Source organism: Stenella coeruleoalba, assembly GCF_951394435.1.
Source record: "Stenella coeruleoalba genome assembly, chromosome: 21".
Classification (NCBI taxonomy): domain Eukaryota; kingdom Metazoa; phylum Chordata; class Mammalia; order Artiodactyla; family Delphinidae; genus Stenella; species Stenella coeruleoalba.
In genome coordinates, this window is record NC_137167.1 from 23,623,687 (window position 1) to 23,632,643 (window position 8,957).

Sequence of the window (8,957 nt, forward strand, 5' to 3'; positions counted from 1 at the left end):
GGTGTATAGGAAAGCAAAGGCAGCATATAATTGCATGGGTAAATGAATACTAAAGTTATTTAAGACTATGCATAGTAAATTCAGCTACTCTCTCTCTCTTTTCCCCCTCCTTCTTTCTTTCTAACTTCTCTTATTTCTTTCTCCCACTGAAAAGCTTCTATTCATTGATAGAGCATCTTAACATCAGTGGCATCTTAGAATTGGGGAAATATGATGTTTTTTAGGCTGCTCAAGTGAACCATTAAGGGATGAAGGGCTAGGGATGATTTCAAACAAATGAGATTACTGGGTGTTCTAAGAGAAGATGCTGAAAGACTGGAATCACCGTAGAGAGTCAAGGGCAGATAAATATAAGCAAAGACTGGGTTCTTCCAATGTATCTGGAGTAGAAAGAGTGGGTTTGTGAGCACGGCAAGTCAGTCAGATGGGAAGATCAGCAAGTTGCAGTCTCAAAAGAAGGGAAGTCAGTGAAGTTTGACATTTCGAATCCAAGACGAGTGGAAGAGATCTTGGTCACATCCTTGACAGATGCTTTCATTTAACAGATAAGGAAAATGGGCTCATGTGGCAGAAAAAATCTGCAGAGCCGAGACTAGCTCTTAGGTGACCAAGACCCTGTTCCAGGGATTTTCTGTGGGATGAATAAATAAATGATGGATTCTGGTGTGATTGTCTGAATGCTTCATCTATGATTTCAACCTAACACAAACCATGTTCCAAGTAAAAACAGTTCCATGGGATGTGAATAGGCATTTATTTATTCCTTGTTTGGCATTCATTTTGTGCCATATTTTTTCTCTTGTCCTCACTTTAAAAAATGGTTGTGATATAACTTATATGCAGTAGATGTATTCAGTTCTGTGAGTTTTGACAAGCGCACAGCCACGTAGCCATCACTACAATTAATATATTTCCTTCATTTCCAAAACTTCCCCCTTGCCCTTTTGTAGTCATTCCCTCTCCTACTCCTAGACTTTGGCAGCCACCTATCAGCTTTCTGTTCTAGAAGTTTTACCTATTTCAGGATGTCATATGAATGATATGATACAACACGTAGCCTTCTGAGTCTGGCTTCTTTCCTTCACGTAATGTATTTGCTATTCAGCCATGTCCTTGCATGTTTCAGTAGTTCAGTCTTCTTTGTTACAGAGTAGTATTCCATTGTACACATCACAGTGTGTTCATCTATTTGTGATGTAGGGGAGGAAAAAACTTTTTCCTCAACCCTCTTAGGTTCATTGAGCGCAGCACTGAAAATTAAACACACAGAAAAGATTAACAGGAAAAAAAAAAGGAGGGGAGGAAGTTGTATCCCTTCATCTCACCCCAGGATCCTTATTTCCTGCCCCAGAAATGATCCCTTGCCAGAATGGTTGGCAGCTGGAATGTTACAACCTTCAGGAGAACCACACCTCCACCTGCAAGAGGATGGTCCGGCTACAACAAGATAATCATATAAAAAGTGATATCAATCTATTTCCCCAAGTTTGGTTTCAAAAAGGCTAAGGATACAGGTTCACTCATGGGCTTTTGATGGCAAATACTTAACAGAGATTTTAGTGAAACAGTGCTTTAAATGATTAATGTACCATCATTGTTGTCTCTCTTGACAGAACCACGTGGGCTGGGCTAGAGGAAGGCAAGATGACTGTATGAGTTCTTAGACCTTACGGGAGCCTGTTAAAACAAGTTATCTTGGGTGTTGGAACAAGGGAGGTACCACTTCCTTCCTGTTTTAAAACCATTCCATGCATCCATGCTATGGGCAGCATTTCAAGTCATGCTTGGAGGATGGCCCTGCCTCTGTTAGCTGGGTCTCCACAGGACTGTGCAGAGTAGAGCTTTGCCTTTCTTTGCCAGTGTCAATTGGACACTACATGAGTGAGAAATAAATTTCATAAATACAATTTTATATTTCATATAAATAAATAATAGTATTTTGCCACTGAGGTTTGGGGGTTTATGTGTGACAGCAACGAGCACGATCTTCACTAATACAAGATGCTTTATGACTGACTTTCCCTAGAATGTCAGCCCAAGTTTGCTGGAGATTCGGCTATGCGGTGACCAGGTACTTGAGGGTGTCTGGTAGGTGATTACCCTGAGACCAATGTACCTTAAACCAATATTCAGTGCGTGTGTACACCTTTCTGAACAACAAGAAGGAAGGCTGATGTTTAAAATGTAAGTCTGGATCCTTGAATGTTGAGTAGATTTCCAATACACGGTAAGGACCAGCTTATATAGAAGGAAACATCCATTTACTGCAGATTTTTAAAAGTTCTTTCTTGGATTTCTATATCCAAATGAACAGTTTTAGAATTACCTGCTCAGTAATTATTTATTGATGAATTAATTTAATTGGAGAAGAAAATACAAGAACTTTATATGCCCATCCTGGTTTGCGCAAAATTGTTCAGATATCTTAAACAAACAAATAGTCCAAATAATAATCACTTGAGTTCTTAAATGTCTTAACAATATCTATATAGAGGGGTGGGATAGGGAGGGTGGGAGGGAAGGAGACGCAAGCGGGAAGAGATATGGGAACATATGTATAACTGATTCATTTTGTTATAAAGCAGAAACTAACACACCATTGTAAAGCAATTATACTCCAATAAAGATGTAAAAAACAAAACAAAACAAAACAATATCTATAGACGACTGCTTAACCTCCAAGATAATATTATAAAATCTACTGTGTTTTGTTTTTCATTTCAAGCCTTCCCCCTATAAGGAAGGATCCCATGTTAGGACAGCTCACTTTCACTTCAGTAACTTTGGTGGGGCTTAGTCTCCTTCCTTTATCAGTCTGTCACAGGGGCTTCTTGGACTGGGAAGTTTGCCAAGCTCCTCACATTTCAGCCGCAGAAAGCAAAACTCACTGGAAGAATACACTTCCCTTCTCTTCCCAGCAATAACTGCTTTATCCAATCACCAGGAAGTCCTGTCCCCTGTCAGCAGTACAGTGTGTTTATGTGTGTGTGTGTATATGTGTGTCTTACCCACAATGTGGCATTAAAAAGACATAAATACTGGGACTTCCCTGGTGGTGCAGTGGTTAAGAGTCTGCCTGCCAATTCAGGGGACACGGGTTCAAGCTCCCACATGCCGTGCAGCAACTAAGCCCGTGCACCACAACTACTGAGCCTGCGCTCTAGAACCCTCGAGCCACAACTCTGAGCCCACGTGCCACAACTACTGAAGCCTATGTGCCTGGAGCCCGTGCTCCGCAACAAGAGAAGCCACCGCAATGAGAAGCTCGCGCACCGCAGCGAAGAGTAGCCCCCGCTTGCCTCAACTAGAGAAAGCCCTCGTGCAGCAACGAAGACCCAACACAGCCAAAAATAAAATTTAAAAAAAGATATAATATGTAAAAAAAGACATAAATATTAAGATGCAACAGAAAAGCGCTTTTCCCATGACTCCCTGGAAATCCCTAATCTGTCTGATAAGCTTCGTTTGCTGCTTTCCTCCTGCAGGGAACATTCCTGCCTATGTTGGGTGGTGATCTTTCCTATACCTGCTGGGCAGTTCACCCTGGGGGATCCTGGGGGGCGGGGGGCGGGCAGTTGTGCCTATTTGCATTGGTCTCTAGGCACCCAAATTGTGCTCACTTTTCTCTTCTAGAAAAGTGATTTACTCTCCCCCAAATGTTTCTTCTTTCTGATAACGTATGGCTATAACGATAACTCTGATTCAGGAACATTCCTGGACAGTAAATTTAGTGAAAATATGTATACTGCTCATACCTGGTGCCCCAGTTACTGTTGCTGCATAAGAAATTATGCCTAAAACTCAGCAGCTTCAAACAAGCAGCTCATGGATTCCATGGGTCTGGAATTTAGACAGCAGGGATGGCTTGCCTCTGTTCCATGATATCTGGGGCTTAGACAGCTGGGGGTGTCACAGCCTTTGGGGGATAAAATCATCTGAAGACTCCTTCATTTGCACGTCTGGCGCCTGGCCTGGGAGCATTTGAAGATGAGCACCGTGGACTGGAGAACCTATCCAGGGCCTCTCCACGTGAAGGCTTCCTCACAGCATGGCGGCCCCAGGGTAGCTGCACTTCTGGTGTGGAAGCTCAGGGCTCCAAGTGCAAGTGCCTCAGCAAGCAAGACAGAAGCTCCAGGCCTCTTATGACCTGGAGGTCATAGAGCATTATTTCCACTGGCTTCTACTGGTTACAGTCGAGTCACAGCCTTCCCAGATTCAAAGGAATGGGAATTTGACCCTACCTCTGGATGGTTAGTGGTAAGGTTCTAGAAGAGCCTGGATACTCTTGTAATCTTTCCATCTCTGGAAAATACGATCAGCCGCACCAGATTCTGCTTTAGAGGTTGCAAGGGGATTTGTGTTGCAGAATTTGAAACCACACATGGTCGGTGCTTGTGCTTTGCAAACAAAGCGCTCTGGGGGTCCAGGAGGGGCAAAGTCTTTCCTCATTGAGATGAATCTGGTTGCATTTGAGCTAAACCTGGCAAGATGGGGGAGGCAAGAGGGAACACTAGGAAGGAGGAGACTGCACTTTTAAATACAGGGAGGTAGGGAAGTATGGGGTAATGTGACTACATCATTGTACCTACAGAGTTGGAGGGTGTGCGCCGGGGTGGAGGGAGAGAAGCTTTAAATGTACACGGAGCCCGAATTTGTGTGAGCATTTGACTGACAAAGCAAAAGCCCAGGAAGGCTGTTTATATCTGTCCCTCCTGCCTTCTCCCTCCCCGCCCTTAGTCTATATACATTTAAAATATTTTATCGTGTCGCTTGAAATAAGGTGAGCACTCCTTTGTTCTGCTGATACGTTTAGGCATAAACGTATTTTGCTGCTTTCTGGGCTCTCATTTTTATACTGTTACTTCTTTGCACACCATCTTGGCCCCTCATGACCACGTTGATTTTCTGAGAACTTATTCAAAATGTAGAGAAAATGGACCCACTCAGACTCGCTTGTCCCCGGCTGTCTCCTCCATTCCTTCCAGCTCTCTCCTTGCTCTGCCAAACTGCACCTGATTCGGTCTCACACTTATTTTTATCTTTAGTTGTATGTGTTATTCATGCCTGAAAGAGCCTGCCCCCTGGATGCTGGCCAGTCATCCTGAACATTTTGTAAGGCAAATTTATTGGAAGTTGGGTCCATATTTAATCATCACTGTATCCCCAATGCCTAGCAAGAAGGTAAGGTACCGTGGTTGGCTCAGCACAGCCCATACCTGGATGTTATTCAAAGTAGAATCAGGAAGGAAAGAAAGTTAATTTAAAAATACCCTCTGAGGATCAGTTAGGAGTTTGGGATTAGCATATACGAACAACTATATATAAAATAGATAAACAACGTCCTACTGTATACCACAGGAAACTGTATTCAATATCTTATAATAACCTATTAGGAAAAAGAACGTATGTATAACCGAATCACTTTGCAGTACACCTGAAACTAACACAACATTGTAACTCAACTATACTTCAATTTTTAAAAAGTGGTAAAAATACTCTCTGAGAATTTGCATCGGGCAATTGCTGTGGGGAAAAGAAAGACAAAGAATCCATCCCTCCCTTCAATGAGTTCCCAATCTGTTGGGGGTGCCCAAGCATGAACACATGGAAAGGTAAATGACAGGGTGGTGGAGAATAATGGGCCCCTAAAACACCCACGTCCTAATCCTTGAAAACTGTGAATATGTTACTTTACGTGACAGAAAGAACTTTGCAGATGTGATTAAGTCAAAGCTCCGAGACGGGGAGATTATTCTGGATTATCTAGCTCAGCCCAATATAATCACATGCGTCCTTGTAAGTGAAAGACAGAGGCAAGTCAGTGATACAATATGGGAATGACTTGAGTGGCCATTGTTGGCTATGAGCCAAGACATGAAAACAGCCTCTAGAAGCTGGAAAAGACAGAAAGGAGCACAACCCTGCCTACGACCACCTTGATTTTAGTCCATTAAGACCCATTTTGTAATTCTGATCTGCAGACGGTAAGATAACAAATTGGTGTCGTGTTAAGCCATTATGCTCGTGGTAATTTATTACACCAGCTAAAAGGAAACTAATAACAGCAAAGTTAAATGAGACAAAAATCCAGAAAATAGTGTCATAGGTCAATAAACCAGAAATTGCCACATACTGGGGTTTCTACTGAATGTCATATATGCATCATCCTTCCCCGCCCCCCAAAAACCTGACTCCTAAACGTTCAAGCATGAAAAATAATTGGGCTTATGGGAAAAGTAGGGTTGGGGCAGATCATTTAAACGTATGGAACTTACAAGAGCACTGATCAAAGTAATAACTGTGCTAATAAAAATATTAGTACAGTTCATCTCAGCTGGCATTGCACCTACCTCAGTGAGTCCATCCTTTGCAGGTTTATACCCTGGGCTTGTTGCTTTCTCCTTGAGAATGGAATGTTCAGAAGGACATTGGTTTCTGAGAGTGACTTGCTTCCTTCATTAAAATTAAAAATATTGTCCTGAGATAGTCTTCTTGATCAATTACTCCTTTTTAAACACAGGGAGAAATGTCTTTGCAAATCCTTCACCTACACTTACAACTTCCCCAGATGTACCGGGAAGTCCCGTTTCTTGAAGTGATGAAACCAGCTCCTATTTGCATTAATGGAAGACGCTTCTGCAAGAGATTCAGATTTTTTTTTCTAAGTTTTCGTGGAGCGCTAAAACTTTCTCTTGAATTCTGAAAACCCTTGCTGCTCATATCTGCAAAATGTTGATCGGCTTGGAAAGACTGGGGAGGAGCAGACTGTAATTAGTAGAAGCAGTGAGTGCTGTGAGTTCAAACAGTGGCAGCGGGTGGGAAAGGCCTCCTGCTGGCCGTGGTCTGGAGCTGAGCCTTGGGGATGACTGAGACTGTGGAGGGTACACGCTACCTTCCAGGCGGAGGGAAGAACCATGGCAGCACCATCAACCTTGGTGTGTCCCTGGTGGGCTGCTTGGCTCGGGTACCACTGGCTGGCTCAGTGGCCAGAGGTAGGAGTCCTCCCATGCACGTGGCTGCTTCTCATGGTATTGGACGGTGGGCATTTAGAAGTTTCTCTCAAAGAGGCAGCGCCAGCCCTGTGCTCATTCCTTATGCTACGGTTTCCTCACATATCCTTCAAGCTGCCTCACCGCTGTAATTTCCCCTTCAAAACAACGTCCTGTGATTTTGTGGCATTGGCACTCTTGGAGGAAATAAAAATATAGAAGAGAAATTTCTAGACGTGCATACTTCCCCAACATTTCCAGCCAAGGTCCTTCAAATGATTGTAATGCCTCTGCCTATCACAGAATGCTTAGAGAAAAGGCCTCACCAACAAAGCAACTATAGGATAGGTGGGCCTTCAAGAGCTCATGCTGCCTCATGGATGTCAGCAGCGCCTGTGTATTGATGATGTGTACTATGAACTTCTCGGCCGCGGAGCCACTCTTTTTTTTTTTCGGTACGCGGGCGTCTCACTGCTATGGCCTCTCCCGTTGTGGAAAACAGGCTCCGGACGCGCAGGCTCAGCGGCCATGGCTCACAGGCCCAGGCGCTCCGCGGCATGTGGCATCTTCTCAGACCGAGGCACGAACCCATGTCCCCTGCATCAGCAGGCGGACTACTCAACCACTGCGCCACCAGGGAAGCCCGCGGAGCCACTCTTAACCCGAACCAATTCCTCCTCCTCCAAGGCCCGTGCGTCTATTCTCCTCCCTCCCCTTCCCTCCTCCCTCCCCTTCCCTCCTCCCTCCCCTTCCCTCCTCCCTCCCCTTCCCTCCTCCCTCCCCTTCCCTCCTCCCTCCCCTTCCCTCCTCCCTCCCCTTCCCTCCTCCCTCCCCTTCCCTCCTCCCTCCCCTCCCCCTGCTTCTCCCTCCGCGTCTCTATTGTAAATCAACTATACTCACATGCGTCCAGTGAGTATAGTGAAAAAAATAATAATGAAAAATGAGTTACACACAATGGATTAGTAAATGCCGATAAGGCACAGATTGGATAGCTAAGTGAAGTGGACTTAAATTACACAATAAGGAGCTCCATCCAGGGCAATTATGAACCCTGCGCTGGAAGGCTTTAAAAAGAGGATCCATTAAACTTGGTTTAAACTGGGACTTATTAAAGGTAAGAGGAGGAGAGAGTTAGGGAGGTAACTTTCACTGTGCAGCCCCTGTCCAGGAAGCTGCACCTGCAAGTGTCAATATTTGTTCACCAGTTGGTTCAGCAAATCACCGTGCTGCCACACCCATTGGCTCCCAAGTTCTCTGATTTGAAGCTGGTACAGTGAGAAGGTGAGAGTCCTGTTGGCCTTTGTGTTCTAAAGCAGGGACACGAAGTACTGTGGACCTTGGCCTTCCGTTAACACCGCAGAGAAATGATCTCCATAATCCCCTGAATTCCCATCATCCCACTGCATTAGCAAAGATATCAGGTGGTATTTTTCCATGGACCATATTTCAGTGCAATGCCCTGGAGAAAAGCTTGGGAAGTTGGCACTAGTACAATGTAGTACAGGATGGTGGGGATGGGAGGTGGAGAGGAAAGAAAAGGACTTATATGTTTTCGAAAATTGCTGCCACAAGATAAGGTTGTTTCTGCAAACCTCCGACATGGATGGGGGCAGCGAGGACTGTGTGAAACCAGGGCAGAAAGAACTATAGTCAGCAAATAAATACACGATTCACACTAGCCGGTGTCTGGGGAAAAGGGTTGGGAAAGGACTGAGTCTGCAAGTAGTCAGAGACTAATAATTTTTGAAGGCATATCTAGGGCTAGGTGTCTGATTTAATTTCATTGGTATGGAGTGATGATTTGGAGTTAACATTCAGAAAAACAATTTATCTCATGCAGCACCAGACTACAAATAGAGGTCTCTTAATAGACCTTGATCGCTGGATTCAAATCATGATGTCCCATGTCCTGGGGGTCAGGTGGCTCTGCCACTGGCCTCACACTGACCTCTGGGTAACAGAGCCTTG